Source organism: Populus euphratica, unplaced genomic scaffold (genome assembly GCF_000495115.2).
Source record: "Populus euphratica unplaced genomic scaffold, PopEup_1.0 scaffold109.1, whole genome shotgun sequence".
In the NCBI taxonomy this organism is placed as follows: Eukaryota; Viridiplantae; Streptophyta; class Magnoliopsida; order Malpighiales; family Salicaceae; genus Populus; species Populus euphratica.
Window position 1 is genome coordinate 392,585 of NW_011499999.1, and position 18,449 is coordinate 411,033.

Consider the following 18,449-nt stretch of genomic DNA (forward strand, 5'->3'; position numbering starts at 1 on the left):
TGGCATCGGAAGCGAGGTGTCAACTTTCGGGGATGTATACAGCTATGGCATCCTACTGCTGGAGATGATTACTGGGAAGAGACCTACAGATAGCATGTTCAGAGATGGACTAGAACTTCACAGTTATGTTAAAATGGCCTTACCTGACCGTGTAGATGATGTCGCGGACCCGAAACATTGAAAATAAGAATTTTTAGGAAAAGGCACTGATCAAATCGTGGAGTGTTTGATTTCAATCAGCAAGATAGGAGTGTTTTGCTCAGAAAAGTTTCCTAAAGAGAGAATGGACACTAGCAATGTTGTAGCTGAATTGAATCGAACTAAGGCCATGAGTCCTAGCTAGCTACTAGTGAGAAGTGTCCCCGAAAGAGCACAAAACCTGTATAATAAGTGAATGTAAGACATGAGGAATGGAGTCTAAATATTGTAACTTGCTTATTTGCATCAGCATGAATCCTAGCTAGCTACTAGTCTGAAAGAGCACGAAACCTTTGTAAGTGCCTGCTTTGTTCAAATAACCTGTAATGTAATTATGTGTTATGCAAAAATTAAGCACTCTTCCTTTACATGTCAACTTTGAGCTGACCTTTTTGTTTTGTTTTGCTCTATTATGATGATTGAAGATTACACAACATTGCCCTGCTTTAATATTTATCTTTTCATGCAAAAATAAACCTTGTAATATGGATGCAAGAGATTTTCCCTAAATTTGGATGAAGCTAAAATTTTGCTAGGAGATCGTCGAAGCACTATTTCCAACAAGCTTAAATTTTCATAGCCATCTAAAAGCAATCAATCAGGTCTCATGACCTGCTACGAGCCAAACCGATAAAGAGTAAAAAAGCCAAACTAGACAACATAACTGAACTTCCACCAGCAACAAAATTCACTAAAAGAAGCAATTTGGTCATTGTGCAGTCTCAGCTGAACTGAATGCATAACCTGAGCAGGTACATCAAGCGGGAATGAACTCACATCATTGAAGATTCTGGCATTCCTTTCTCTCCCAACGAAATAAACAACTCCACGCCAAGCTAATCTCAAAATAGTAGAAGGAAAGCACTTCTTTCTGCAGACTTTTCTTGGCATGATCAAATTCATCAGCCCAATCCCCCACAGACTTCCGAATTCTGCAACAACTGAAGAATAGAACCCCATACACTTTTCAGAAATCATTTTTATTATTATTTTTTTCATTTTTTTATTATCATTTTTCAGAAAATATAGTAAAAATAAAAATAAATAAAAAGAATAAAAGAGTAAAAGATTGGGTCATGACATCAATTTTGAACCAAAACTTATTTTAATAAAAATCAAGGTTTTTAAGTGAAAATTAAAGTGATTAAATGCTAGATTATTATTCCTTATATGATTTCCAAATGATATGTGTCTTTGTTTTGACCAAAACTAATCTAATGAAACCCATGTTGTTAAGTTTTGTTCTTTGGATTTTTCTTCTTTTTTTTATGATTTTGATCCATTTTGTTCATGAAATTTTTAGTTTTTATGTTTTTTTGAGTGTTTTGGTTTTGTTTTTTGGCTTTGGTTTGTTTTTGGTTAGAAATGCTTTTTTATTCTTTTGTTTTTATTTTAAATTCTTTGAAAAAAGAAGTTGAAAATGGTACAAATACATCAACATATTTTCAGTTGGTTTTTTTTGGCAGGTTTTGAATTTTTTTCAAACATTTTTTAAAAATTAGGTAGCAATAAACTGGATGAACAATCAATCTTTTAGATCATGGAGATTTCATGAATTCTTCATTCTTGCTTCTCGGTGCTCTACTCAGCTAGGTTCTATATCTAATTTTCATGTTTTAAGAGAGGGAAACCATATATCTGACAACCTTGTTAAACAAAGAGTGAATAAAATATATGAGTTTCGGGCTTGGATTTGAAACTGGTATGAATACTCTCCATATTTTGCTTCTTCTAAGTTATTGTTTATGGCTGTGGTGCAATATATTATGGAAATTTCAATTTCAGGAGATGGAAATTGGAAGGACTAGATATCTCTTTGTTTTTATTTTACAGACTTGTGATTTCTATGGTTCATATTGGCTTGGTTTGTTTTTTTTTTTTTTTTTTTTTTTGTGTTTATTGGGTGTTTAATGTGTTTTTTTTAGCTTTGATTTTGTTTATGGTTTATTTTCGGGTCAAACCAAGAATTTTGGTTTGGTTCATGGTGGAACAAAAAATTTGAAGTCAACCCGGTCAAGTAAAAACAAATATGGGTCAAAGGGTTTATACACTGTTTGGTTTGCTATTTTTTAAGGTTATTTTGTTTAAAAGTGCCAAAAATTTGAAGTCAACCCGGTCAAGTAAAAACAAATCTGGGTCAAAGGGTTTATACACTGTTTGGTTTGTTATTTTTTAGGGTCATTTTATTTAAAAGTGTTTTTGGCCAACGCCCTTTAAGCCTATTTAGGATAGTTTTATTATAAAAAAATAGTTTTTTTTCCAAACAAAGCCTAAAAAATAATAAAAAATATTTTTTTATAAGACCAAAAATCCTAAATTTATTTGAGCATAGTTTTCAAAGAAAATTTAAAATATTTTGGCATATTTAAAAAAAAATATTGCATAGATTTTACAATAAGTTTGTAAAATTTCAAAGGATTTTGGCTTGTATTTAAAATTATTTTTGTTAAAGAGATATTATTCACTTTTAATTTAAGGATAAGAAACCTAAAAGGGATTAATATTCAAGATATTATTAGGGATAATAAATATTATTCACTTTTAATATAAGGATAAAAAACCTAAAATGGATTAACATTTATAATATTATCAAGGATAATAATTTTATTACTCACTTTAATATAAAAATAAAAAATATGCATAAGGTTAATATTATTGTAAATAATACTACTCACTTACTTCTAATATAAGGATAAAATTCGTTGGGAGTTTTATCTAAAATATTAGTTGGCATGATGCGGTAGCAAAATTCTAGTTTTTCCCTAAAAGAAGCCTTAAGAAGAATTGAGGATATTTCACTTTTACAGACTAGTTCTTGACCTAAAAATTTAAAGTTTGTTCATCGTAGTAAACCTGTTATAGTTAAGTTGGTAGAGATAGACGTCAGAAGACCATAACAAATAAATACAAAATAATTCAACTTATCTTAAGTAAAGCTTACTAAGGGTATTAATATGTTATCTTTACACAACCAGTCTATTACTTAGAATCTCTAAAAAATCAGTTAGAATTCTTAGTATTTGTAATAATAGATAGCGACTCCTGAACCAAGCCAAAGACCATTCCAAAAAACATCGCTTGAGAATTGTTGCTGCAATGCATCTCCTCTACAAAGAGGGTACGCCACTCTTATCTCAAGCCCTTAACATTTACTTCTAACAATAAAGATCCTCCCACAAAGTGTATTGATCTATTTCCATAAGACCTCATTGTTAAGACCTTATTGTTAAGGAAATAATCAAGGTAAATAATATTGATTATTTCTAATCAATAAAAAAAAAATTCAAGGAATTGAGTAACTTTAGGTAATCAAAAAATTATTTCAATCTTTTAATCAAAAGAGACGATCAAGTATATTTTCTATAATTTAATTTATTTTATTTTCTTATATGTCTTGTTATATTGCTATATATAAACTCTTATGTGTCTTGTTATATTGCTATATATAAACTCTACATGAGTTGAGTTTAAGATATTTATGAAATTATTGAATAATAACATTCAATTCAATTCTATTTTTTTTTGGTATCAAAGTAGGTCGATCATATATTACTTTAAATATTAGCTTTTACTTTTTTGATGGACACCTTTATGTCATCTGTTTGACCACTCTAAAGCACTTTGTTTTCGATTCTCTTCATTGTCTACCAAGTATTTTATTTATTATACATTTTCAATGATAAATCAACTCATGATAAGGAGAAATCACAAGTTCACATGGATGATCAAATCACACCCAAAGAATAATAAAAAGAAATGAAAGGTGTAAGATGACAAAGTCTAGCAACAAAATTGAGATCCTGCATCAATAGAAAGACATACAAAAATAAAAAAATCTTAGTGAAAATTGATAAGTTCTTGCACAAGATAAGGTTGTGCAAAAGAGACCACCCATACAAAAAAAAAAAGGAGGAGTTCTCCCTAAAGGAAGGGATGAAAAATACGTGAGGAGCAATGATAGGAAGAAGACATGAATCTGATAAAGAATGAACCAAAATAGAATAGTCACTTGAAAAACCAAATCTCAAAAAGAGATGTTTGGCCAAAGAAATGTGGCAACAATCATAAGAAAAGAAAAATGGCTAAGAGTAGCCATGTTTAGAAAAATACAATTATTGAAGATAAAAAGATGAGGCTACAATAATGAGAGAAGGATGTGTGTCAATCTAATGAAAAATAAAATTATTATAAGTTTGAGGGAGTATATTAAAGAAATAATTAAGGTAAATATTATTGATTATTTTCTAATCAATAAAAAGAAGAGATTAATGAATTGAACAACCTTAACAATGAGGAAATTATTTCAATTATTTAATCAAAAGAGATGATGAAATATATTTTTTATAATTAGTTTTATTTTATTTTCTTGTGTCTTGTTATATAGCTATATAAACTCTACGAATATGTTTTAAATTTCTCATCTCATTAATGTCAAAAAAAAATCTAAGGATTTTGGGTATATAATTTTTTGGTTAGTGTAGAGAGCCAGCAAGTTTGGAAGGAGGGTGGTAGTAAAGATATACAACGATAGGTAGGAGGTGTGATAATTGTCGCACGTGTGCGGCGTTGTTGGAAAACATCCACCCTCAAGATATGGTGATCTAATGCGGCAAATGTGAAGAGACAAGTGATTCTTGTCTTTTATTAGTGAAAAAATAGAATGGAAGTTGCCACCTAGTATTTTGGTCACTAGGATCCCTTACTAGTTTTAAAGTCGGGTACGGGGACTGGTTGCGTAAAAAGAAAGTGTTAGCACTCCAAATACACCATACCTAAGGTAAACTGCATTATTTTATTGTCTTATAAAATTTAAAGTTTTGTCATGTTTTTTAGTTGGTAGTTCGTCTATGGTTTAAGAAAAATCCTCCTCAGTAAGGAGATTCTTATCTTAACGGGTAATTCTGACATCAATAAAAGAATTTAATATCCAAAATACATTTTACATATAAGGTTCTAACTCCAGATATTAAAAGAAAACAAAATAAGAAGGTCCTAACTCTAGATATTAAAAGAAAACAAAATAATTTTTTTGGGAATTTTTAAAATATTGGCCTAGTTATTGTGATTTTAATAAACTGGTTATTAAAGCCAAAATATATGCTAATACATATTTTTTGAATTTTTCTTTATTGTATGAAAATACAATATGATTTTTTATTTTTGAGAGACTTGACTGTATGCATGAAAACAAAATATTTTATTTTTATTTTTTTATAAAAATTGAATATTTTAATACTACATTTGTATCTTTATAATATAAAAATATAAATTGATATTGATTAAATATTTTAATACTACATTTGTATCTTTATAATATAAAAATATAAATTGATATTGATTAAAATACAATAAAAATATTTACAAAAAATCATAGCTTTTTTTAAAATAATTTTTGAATATTTTTTTTTTTTTTACGCTGAACCCAGCCGCCCATGTGGCTTCACCCAAGTAAGCCATGCGCACGTAAAATTCTACGCGTGCATGGAACAGTACGAAGGTAATTATATTACCTTTGCACTGTTCATCCTTTGTTTTTTGCAGATAGCTGTTATTAACAGAGTAAAAACGAAACGGTGATCTTTTGGCTTACTTTCATCTCCTGTTTCTTTTTGTTTTTCTAGACAAAACTGGCGTCAATTGTTGCGAAGAAAGGACATGAACATGCCTGCTTCTGGAGAAAGGAAACCGATGGTGGTGTTAACATCCCCTGCTGTCTTTGCGTTTTGGCTTCGCCGTTCGGTTTCTCCTACTACTGTTCCTTTGCTCTTCGGTTTCTATATCCTCATACGGCCTTCCTTTGTGTTTCCTGAATTTCTCACTGTGTTCTCTCCTCTGTTCTTCTTTCTCCTCTCTCGTTCTTTTTCTCCCCTCCTTTGTGCAGTGCTGGTGCGTTTGTGATGGTTAATGGCAGTGGCTGCTGAACGAAGTAGATGATGAGCTGATCACTATGGCGTTGGCAGTGCTGGTGCGGCTCTCTCCCCTCTTTTTTTTCCCCACTGTCATCTCTCCTCTCTCCTTTCTCCCTTTGTTCTCTTTTTCCTTCTGTCGTTCTCCCTATTTCATCGTCTTTCTCTAGCTTTTATAGGCCAAAGAATGGCCTGCGGTGCAACGCCTAACTTGGTAACAGCATGTAGAGGAATAGTAGTCATGAAACATTCTCCATAACTGAAGCAATCTGCTGTTTTTGTTGCTGAAATGACTCGATTGATAGCGCTCATTCATTGTCGAAACCGTTGCAAATGAAGAAGGTGATCAACAGTTGTCAAGGAAACGACGTCGTTTGCTAATTCAAAATGCATATTTCTGATTTGGTCCTTGAATGCTTTTTATAATTTTCTAATCAAATCCCTCGGAAAAATTATAATTAGACCCCTTAAGTTTAGCACCTTTTCTGATTTAGTCCTTGATTTTGAATTGTTTCAATTAAGTCCCTAATTGGCCACCAAACTTCAATAATTATACAATTAATCTCATAATTTGACCAAATCAACTCTTCAAAATCATCATTAGACCCAAGAACTTTAATTTCTTCCAATAAAAACCTAAATTGATTTGAAAATCAATCTTTTTTTATAATCAAATCCTTCATAAATTCAATTAAACCTTAGATAAAATTTACTTGAGTCCATAAATATCTGATTTTAGATTTTTCTTTCTCAACTTGTATTTTTTTTGTCAACAGGGTTCTCATCAGTAAAAAATATACTGTTAAATTTTAACATTTTACATTTTTAACCTTCTCAATCAATTTTTTTTTTCAGCATTCCAGTCTCTTTCTCTCTTATTATTTTTTTGGATATTTTTTCAAAATTTTCATTTTTTTTTTGCAAGAATCCAAAAATAAGTAACAACTATAATAATTTCCAATGAGGGGATATACATTCAACGGGTAGACTTTAATTTCCACAATGAGAAAACAAAGTTGTCTTTTCCACTTGGAATATTGCATGCATCTGCAGTAGTTTATGTAAGTGAGTGTTAGAAATTTGAAACATCAACAATATTTCAGACCGATGACACGTTACAAGGTTTGAAATGACAATGAAGGAAGGGCATACATAAACGCAAACATGTGTTGCTGTAACACGTGAAAATGAAAAAAAATGATATGAAACAAAATTAGTGTGACACGTGAAAATGAAAAAAAAATGATATGAGACAAATTAGTATAATTAACACGCAAATGAGTCCTGTCAATTGTCATATCAGACGAATAATTTGGTTTTGTGTGGACTTTATTTTGCACAATGAGAAAATTCAAAGTCGACTTTTTTAGGTTAAAAAACTGGGAAACATCTTCTCAGCTTGGAATATTGCACCTGCAAGTGGTTAACGTAAAATGAGTGTTAGAAATTTGAAACTTGAAGCATCCTTGGGATCGTTGTTCAACCACCTCCTCCCATCTGGACACCTTTAAATTTCTTTTTGGTTTTTTTTTTTCTTCCTCAATCCATTCTTCCCAACCCAATAACTTCAGACATGCATTTCACCATATATAGAGGGAAGCTCTACACTCCAGCATCCCTTAATACATCATATTAAGGGGTAATACTATGGAGATGGATGTAATTAGTCTAGGACAAATTTATGGACAAAATTTCTGTCATGGTGGAGTGTCTTTTAGTGTGTTCCAAACTCAGTTGATGAGCTGTTGTTTCAATGGCCAATAATGATCAATGGCAAGTTTAAGAGAAAGTCACGGCAACTACTCTCATATAGTATTGCTTGGAGTATCTGATTAACCATAAATAATTTTGTTTTCAATAATATACAACTAGATCTGGATCAGTCATGCTTCTCTTTAACCCTCCACTGGTTGTCTGCATGGTGAAGAGCATTTCAATTACACAGGTAATGATCTTTTAAATAGGTGCAGATAGCATTCCTATATAGGCATTCATAAACTTGACATATTGCATGCATCTGCAGTAGTTTATATAAATGAGTGTTAGAAATTTGAAACATCAACAATATTTCAGACCGATGACACGTTACAAGGTCTGAAATGACAATGAAAGAAGGTCATACACAAACACAAACATGTGTTGCCATAAATCAAGGAAATGGATCTTAAGAAGGATAAAAAAGAAAGAAATGATTTGAAAGAAAATTAATAATTCTAAAACAAACATGAATTTAAAGGCATGCCAAAAAGGCTTGTTTAATATTATATCGCTAAGAAATATATTTATTTTATTTTATTTATTACAGGTGGAATAGAATTTTTAGTTTAGCCTATATATAATCTCTTTGTATTTAGATTAAAAATACAACTTTAGAATAAAGTGACTAATGAAACCCTAGCCTCTTCTTCTCTTATATTTGTATTATTTTCATTTTAATTTGGATTGTTTAACATAACATCAAAGCATGATTTCATGAAACGAGGCTTAATTTTGCACACAGCTTTTACAGATCTAATTTTTTAAAGTAATATTTACTCAGTTTTTGCAAATCTAGTATTTCATCCTCCCTTTAGTTTCAGCAGTTTGGTATTTCATCTTCCCTTCAGTTTTTATAATTTGGTATTTGTGTTCTGTTTTTACAAATTTGATAGATATTTTTTTAATTTTTGTGATATTTGTTCACTTTCTGCAATCTAGTATTTTGTTTTTCACTTCTTTTGTGTTCTGGTTTTCTTTGTCTATTGATTATGACTATTAAAAAAGATAATTCACTTTAATATATGAATATGAGGTTGGATAGAAAGAACTGTTCGTATTGGAGTTATGTAATGAGAAATTTCATTAAAAAAAAAGTGGGGATATATTAGTGGAACTTGTGTGATACCTAAGAATACTGATGAGGGTTATGTTATTTTGAGATATGCATTGGAAGCAAACAATGTTAAGATTGTTAATTGGATTAACAATTCTATTAATCATTTTATAGGTACACAGTTAGCGAAATATGAGATAGTAAAAGAGATTTGAAATCATTTATGTTGTTTTGAGATATGCATTGGAAGCAAAAAATGCTAAGATTGTTAATTGGATTAACAATTCTATCAATCATTTTATAGGTACACAGTTAACAAAGTATGAGACAGGAAAAAAGGTTTGAAATCATCTGCAAAGGTTATTCTTGCAATCAAATTTTGTAAAACAATATCAATTAGAGAATAACATACAAGCTCTTTACTAGAAGAATATAAGTATTCATGAGTTTTATTATATTATGATAGATCTTAGGGATCAATTGACTCTTATACACTCAGTATAATTAAAGACAAGTGTGCCTATATTGATCATAGAGAGTATCAACAATTAATACAATTTTTAACATCATTTCACAGTCATTTTAAAGAACTTAGAGGTTCCAATTTGCATTACTCTTCATTATCTTTTGTTGGCTCTATTGTTAGTGAATTATTGGTTGAAAAAATACATCTCCAGTCTTATTTTGAAGAAAAAATCATTTATACTTTAAATAATTATGTACTAACAGTACTCTCTAAATCATTCTCCAATTATTAGAATAAACCTTATACAAAGGTTGCTTTCAAGAACTATAGTTTCTGTAAGCAGAAAAATCATTAAAAGGCTCAATATTCTGAATAAAAATAATATAATCAAGTTAGCAGTAAGTTACAATCCAATACTCGTAAATCACTACTCATAAATCACTTTAATGTTGTTAACCATCACATCACACCTTAATATTGGAATAAGAATTTCATTAGATATTATCACCTGTCCTAATACTCTAGCTTAATAATTTCAAAATGAAAAGAAATGATATGAAACAAATTACTATAGCACGCTAATGTGTCCTGCCAATTGTCATATCATCCTTGGTATAAAGTAGTTGAATTTTTCATAAGAAATTTGATGGGAGTGGGTTTTCTCTCTCACGCTATCAAAAAATACAGAACGGGGTTGTTGAAGTAATGTTAATTTGATCATTTCTCTGAAATTATAGGTTGTTATAGTTAAAAATAAGTTTTTAGAGTGTTTTTATATATTTTTTAAATAAAAATAAATTAAAAATAGGTTTTTAAAATCTTAAAACTTAGATCTAACTTTCCAATCATTTTCAGTAATAAAAAAATTGTAAATGATCTATTATTTAATATAATATAAAAGAATAAAAAAGAAATGGTGTGCACAGTCCACTCCATTAAAAAATAAATTAACATGAGCCTAAATATGTGGCCTTGAGTTTCTAGCCCCCCCCCCCCCAGCTACCAGTTTTTCTTCTGTTTTAATTTTAATTAATACTCTTTTTTCATTTTTTTATGTATATTTTACATTGCATTATTTTTTTAATCAAAATTTAATCAATCCCCTCTCTCTTATGTTTTATAAATTATTTAATTTAATTTTTTTAAAATATTAATTATTTTTTGTAATTATTTTATATTTTATAATATTTAAAATATATTATTGTAATTTATTTTTAATTTTTAATTTTTTATTTATAGAAATAAATTGTATTTTCATGGTGTATTTATACAAATATGAATCAATTATTCTTTGCAAGAAAAAAAAACATCAAATATAAAATAAATAAAAATATATAAATTAAATATAAAAGTCAGGATTAGATATTTGTATACTTATCTATCTTTCCTTTTAGAAGAACTATTAGCTTTTCATTTTAGTTTTTAATTATAATTAACAATTGTTTCTTATATATTTTTCATATTTATTCTATTAGTTATAAAAAGCATATATGTGTTTCTCAATTAAAAAAAAAAACAAAAAGCATAGTACTTGAATGCATCTATAACATTACCACACGTGCTTGGCCTGCTTTTTTGTTTTAGGAGATAGACTAGGAGGCCAAGGTTGCTGGACTATTTTTATGATCCCTTATTTTTTTAATTTTAATTTTAATTTTTTTAATAAAATAAATAAATTTTTTTAAATATTATTTCATTAAATATCATTTAATTTTTAATTTACTTCCAAATAATATTATAAAACTTTATTATTATATTACGAAGCACTCTTTTTTATTGCCCTTTGTGAATATATTTTTTATCTTTTTAAAATTAATCAAAACCAATTATAGGTATATAAATAGGATTATATTTAAGAAGTTATTTTGACAGATATCAATCAATTAAATATTTATTATTGAATAAGATTCGAGCCTTTTTGCTTACAATGGTAGCAATCATTACGTTTGTTACCTATTATGCATATTTCTTTTTATATCTTCAACATGAAAATTCTATGAAAATTAATTTCAAGTCATTACAGTTACTGAAAATATTTTCTTTCAAATTTTTATTACATTTGTTTCCAATGAACTGCGCTTCTTATAAAAACAAAACAATTTAGGTTAAAAATATTACATGAATTACAAAAGTAAGCCAAGGATGTTGGGCTATTTTTATAAGCCTTTATTTATTTATTTGAATTTTTTTAAAATAAAATAAATAAAATTATTTTTAAAACATTATTTCATTAAATATAATTCAATATTTTATTTATTTTCAAAACATATTGTAGTATGTTTTATTATATTACCAAGATCTTTATTTTGTAAAATCTTTCATGATTTGTTTTTTATTATTTTTTCTAAATTTCAATCAAAATAAATTAGAATTAAATAAAAAAGAATATATTTAAGTTGTTATGGCAATCAATATAATCAATTTAATAAATTTGAATAAGATATCAATCTTATGTTTACAATAATAGCAATCATTATGTTGATTGTTCGATGTTCTTTTTTGTCAAAGATGTTAAAAATACATTTCTAACATTATATATAATATTTAATGTAAATTCAATTTGTAAAATCTTAAAATTATAAGTAGATTTTTTTTATATATAGTTCAAACATCTGAAAATATATGATTCAAGTAAAAATTAATATATAAGTTAAGTAACTTGAAAATACAATATAATTATTCATATCCATATATTCTCATAAATTAACAATTAATAGATCTAAAAAAAACATGAATTTATAGGCATGCCACAAAGGCTCGTTTAATATTGAATTGTTAAAAAATATATTTATTTTATTTTATTTATTACGAGTGGAATAGAATATTTTGTTTAGCCTATATATAATCTCTTTATATTTAGGTTAAAAATACAACTTGAGAATGGACTAATGAAACCCTAGCCTCTTCTTCTCTTATATTCATATTATTTTCTTTTTCATTTGGATTGTTTAACATAGTATCAAAGCATGGTTTCATGGAACTAGGTTTAATCTTACACACAGCTTTTATAGATCTAATTTTTTAGAGTGATATTTGTTTAGTTTTTGCAAATATGATATTTCATCTTCCCTTTAATTTCAGCAGTTTGGTATTTCATCTTCCCCCTTTTAGTTTTTGCAATTTGGCATTTGTGTTCTATTTCTGTAAATTTGATAGATATTTTTTCAGTTTTTGTGATATTTTTTTAGTTTCTACAATTTTATATTTTGTTTTTCACTTCTTTTGCATTCTAGTTTTCTTTATTTATTGATTATGACTACTGAAAAAGATAATTCGCTTCAGTTTATGAGTATGAGGTTGGATGGAAAAAAATAGTCGTATTGGAGTTATGTAATGAGAAATTTTATTAAAGGAAAAAAAATGTAGGAATATATTAGAGGAACTTATATGATACCTAGGAATACTAATAAGGGGTATGCTGTTATGAGATATGCATTGGAAACAAATAATGTAAAAATTGTTACTTAGAATAACAATTCTATCGATCATTTCATAAATACACAGTATGCAAAGTATGAGACACTAATAGAGATTTGAGATCATCTACAAAGGTTATTCTTGCAATCAAATTTTGTAAAGCAATATCAATTATAGAATAACATACGAGCTCTTTACTAGAAGAATATAAGTATTCATAAGTTTTATTCTATTATGATTGATCTTAGGGATCAATTGACTCATATAGAATTCATAAAATTAAAGAGATGTGTGCTTATATTGATTATAGAGAGTATTAATGATTGATACAATTTTTAACATCATTTTCACAATGATTCTAAAGAATTTAGAGGTTTAATTTTGCGTTATTCTCCACTATTTTTTGTTGACTTTGTTGTTAGTAAGTTATTGATTGAAGAAATACATCTCCAGTCTTATTTTGAAAAAAAAATATTTTTGCTTCAAATCCTTTTGTACTAGTAATACCTTCTAAGTTATTCTCTAATCATCAGAATAAGCCTTATACAAAGGTTGCCTTCAATAATTGTTGTTTCTGTAAACAGAAAGTCATTAGAAGGTTTAGTGTCCCAAATTAGAGGAACTTATATGATACCTAGGAATACTAATAAGGGGTATGCTGTTATGAGATATGCATTGGAAACAAATAATGTAAAAATTGTTACTTAGAATAACAATTCTATCGATCATTTCATAAATACACAATATGCAAAGTATGAGATACTAATAGAGATTTGAGATCATCTGTAAAGGTTATTCTTGCAATCAAATTTTGTAAAGCAATATCAATTATAGAATAACATACGAGCTCTTTACTAGAAGAATATAAGTATTCATAAGTTTTATTCTATTATGATTGATCTTAGGGATCAATTGACTCATATAGAATTCATAAAATTAAAGAGATGTGTGCTTATATTGATTATAGAGAGTATTAATGATTGATACAATTTTTAACATCATTTTCACAATGATTCTAAAGAATTTAGAGGTTTAATTTTGCGTTATTCTCCACTATTTTTTGTTGACTTTGTTGTTAGTAAGTTATTGATTGAAGAAATACATCTCCAGTCTTATTTTGAAAAAAAAATATTTTTGCTTCAAATCCTTTTGTACTAGTAATACCTTCTAAGTTATTCTCTAATCATCAGAATAAGCCTTATACAAAGGTTGCCTTCAATAATTGTTGTTTCTGTAAACAGAAAGTCATTAGAAGGTTTAGTGTCCCAAATTAAGACAGTAAAATCAAGTTGGCAGCCAGTCACAATCTAATGCTCATAGACCACCTCAAGGTTGTTAACCACCGCACCACACCACAATACTATAGTAGTAGTTTCATGAAGCTTTATCACCTATTCTAGTACTTTAGCTGAGCAATTTTAAAAGTTTTTCTACTTACAACCATAAACAATGTTCACTTTTTGTTCTATAGGTTAATTGCCTCATATCTTCTCATGTATGTCATAATTTGAATGGGTATTGGATTCTTATGTTTTACATCATGTCTCTAGATTTTTTATCTTTAACTTCTGTGTCTCCTTCATCATCTATCCTTGTTATGACTGTTGATGATAGTTTTATGCCCTAAGTAAATTTAATTTTGTTATCGCATGTCACTTGTATCTCCCTAATGTTTATCTTATTCCAAAACACAGATTGAATCTTGCTTCTGTTGATCAATTATGTGGTTCTAATGATTATTTACTCATTTGTTTTCTTTTTTTTTTTGTTGTATTCAAGATCTGTAATCTTAGAAGCTGATTAGGACAAGTGATTAGTAGTTAAGAAAGTATTTTTTATCAAGGTTTTATATCATCATTTTATATTTAAAGTGTCAATAACTCTTTAACTAAAGCATGTTTTATAATATCATATCTAATAATATAATATACCCTTAATTTATTGTAAATGTTCATCTTAAATACAGGCCTATCATATAAAATAAGGGATTGATTAATGAATTTAACTATTAAAATTAAGAAGATAAAGAGAGGGCTAAACTTAAAAAAGAGATGTTGGTTTAGTCTAAATTAGAACACTATTCAGTCATTGGGTCATATCTAGAGCTGTAGATTTTAGATTTCAATTTGATTTATATGGCTAGAAAGCTAAAACATAGGCCTAAAACATTCATGGAAGTCCAAGACTCAATTCTGCTATTTGGAAGTCCAAATCTTAGCATAAAAAGAGAAGTTTGAGTCTGTCCTGCAGTTCAGACACTATTCAGTGTTTAGCCCATATCTCGAGTTCTAGAAATTTCAATTGAGCTCATCTCTTTTTTTGTTGGAAATCTGAGACAATTTTCTAAAACTTTCATGAAGACTGTCTGTTCAAATTCTGATGTTCCCAATGATATTTTTGGAAGACAAGAAGATAAGGATTGCTACCAAGTCAAGAGGCGGTCACCCACTCAACAATTAGTCAACAAATCAATAGTTCCGAGTTTTTTCCTATAAAAAGAGGCATTTGTCATGTATTTAGGCATCCTAATTTTCAGATCAAGATCATGTTCATGCTCTCTTTCTTTATATTTTTTGTAATGCTTAAGTTTTCCTTTCATTAATCTCTTGTTTATGCCTTTTATTTTCTTTTTTTCTTAGTTAACTTATATCTTATTTATATTATTATCTTGTTTATTTATATTTCTTTCCTTCATTATATTTAGCTAAGTTTATTATATTAAGGTGAAAACGTTACATTAATGGTGTAAGAATAAGTATAGTATAAACTCAACATGAACCTTAATGTTTGATACTAGCATGTTTTGTATTTGTTATTTTATTCGCTATTAATACTTTACTTGTTAAATTGTTAATCTATATTTGTGTTGTATAACAATTGGTACAACAAATACTTGGCACTTTTATAGCCCAACCGTATCATATAACCAATACTTATACTATGAAAAGAACTTGATTTGTTGTTAACGTAAGCTATAATCATGAATACCTAGCAACATTTACAAGTATTAGCATTATTCGAATAAGAAAACTAATGTAATCATGTTAACAATTTATAATCTGATTGGAACTTCCTTTGTATGTAGTTTTCATTTAAGCAATAAAAAGAGTTTATAATATACTTGTTTGAAATACCATTAGTGGATCCTCTAACCTTGATATTTTTTTTTATCATTGTTTAATCCTTATATTAATATCACTTCTAAAAAATTCTCTTCAACTCATTTTCCTTTGTTGTGTATAATTTTATATAGTTTATCATCATCATCATTATTTATAATTTATATAGTTAAACTCTCTGTGGTTCAATTCCAGTCTTCTCGAGTTATTTATTACTTTGGCACTCTTGCACTTGGGAGAAGATATTAACTCTTTGGTCATGTCAAGTTTTTGGCACCATTACTAGAGAGGTAAATTCTTCTATAAATTATAATATTTATTTTATTTTCTCATTTCACTTTTTTATAACTAACTTTTTTTTTCTTTTCTTCCTTTAATTCTCTTCCTACATGTGCATGAGAGTTTAGTCATGAACATTAAGTGGTAAACTTTGTAAGGTATCCTCATCATTTTCAGAAAATATAGTAGAAGAAAATAAGCAGTTACTTCATAATGAGAATAATAAGGATAACCGTATTAGAATAGATAAAGACAACATGAATCTCACAAAAACAAGTGCACCTTCATGCATAGTTTTTCCTCGTAATGCATCTCGCTAGACATTATTCAACTTTTACCTTCTTTTCATGGCTTAGATTTTAAAAATCAACATTTGCATTTAAGACAATCTGAGGAGGTCTGTAGCATTTATAATGATTAAATTGTAGCATGAACACCATCAGATTAAAGCTTTTTTTCTTTTTCATTAAAAGATAAAGCTAAAACATGGCTACAAAATTTGAGACCATGATCCATTTGTGCTTGGGATGAAATGCAACAATAATTTTTAAAGAAGTTTTTTCCATCTCACAAAATAAACTCTTTAAAAACATAAATCATCACTTTCACTCAAAAACCAGGAGAAATATTTTATCAATGTTGGGATAGGTACCAATAATTGCTTAATACTTGCCCTTACCATGGTTTTGAAACATGGAGATTGGTTTTATACTTTTATAAAAGGTTGACACCAAGAGATAGATAAATGATTGAACTGATGCGCAATGGAACTTATGAAGATAAAGACCCTGACGAAGCAATGAAGTACTTAGACTTGTTAGCTGAAAATGCTCAAAAAAAGGACAGACACTTATGAGGTACTACATAAAACTCAACCTCAAACATCTAGTGGGGGTATTTATAACATTAGAAAAGATCATAACCTCCAAGCCAAATTTGTATCTTTAGCTAGAAAAATAGAGACATTAGAATTGAAAAAGAGCAGTCAATTAAAATATGTTCAAGATATTATATGTCAAATCTGTGAAACAAACGAACACTCAACCAATGACTGTCTAACTTTGTCTTCTTTCAAAGGATGCCTCTATGAATAAACTCATGCTTTAAATTTTTTTTAATCACCAAATCATGATCTATACTCACAAACATACAACCCTAGTTAGAGAAATCACTCAAATTTTAGTTAGAAGAGTGGTAACAATAATGTACAAACTTCATAGTCATCATTTCAAGCACACTATAATTTTCAAAACTCTCATGAATATGCATATTTTTATGTTCCCCCTCTTAGAAAAAATATTGAAAAACTCCTTTTCTTGTTCTCCTTTCCTTTAAGACCTTTAACACCTATACTCAATCTCTATATGTCGTTGTGGAGGAGATGACAACTTGTGGTTCTCGAATTACCCTATCATCAGTGTTAGTGATTATGGTGTTGTGGGAGATGAAGATGAGGTGCATGTTTAACATTACAATTAAACCGTTGTTTCATCATTTCAAATTTATTTTGTTTTAAATCATTTTTTTTGTATTTTTATATCGTTTTGATGTATAGATATCAAAAATAAATTTTTAAAAATATTTTTTTATTTTGATGTATTTCTAAGCAAAATAAATTTGAAACGTAACATCTACTACACTTTCAAACAAGCATAATATCTAGATCATTAACAATAAGACGATGAATGATCATGTTAGCCAGATTGTGAAGCAGAGTCAAGAGAATGAGTGGGGAGGCTGTGGTAATCCTAATTTAATATTTATATTTATAAAATATTACGAGTTTACTAATTTTATTGTGATTTAACAAGTTAAAATAATTTTAATTTGATTTTATTGGTTTTTTAGTTTTTAAAATGACTTTTTATAATAAGTATATTTGACTCGAAAAATCATTGTGATTTTAACAATATTGCTTCTTATGTAGATTTTCTTTTCTTTTTTATTTAGGAATATTCTATTAAATTTATTTCATATCATTACAATTATTTAAAATATTATCTTTCAATTTATATTAGTTTTTTGTTTAACAAACCATGTTTTTTATAAAATAATGTATTTTTTGGGTAAAAGAAAATTATATGAATTATAAAAGCAAGTTTTGATGAAAAAAAAAGATTTTTGTTCTATAAATTTATTTGATGTCGAATCTATGAAGACAACATTTGCATATTTCTTTTTACATTTTAAAAAAAAAAACCTTTTGATCAAGGTGTGTGACATAACCAAAAGATTGATGTCTTCTCCTAAGT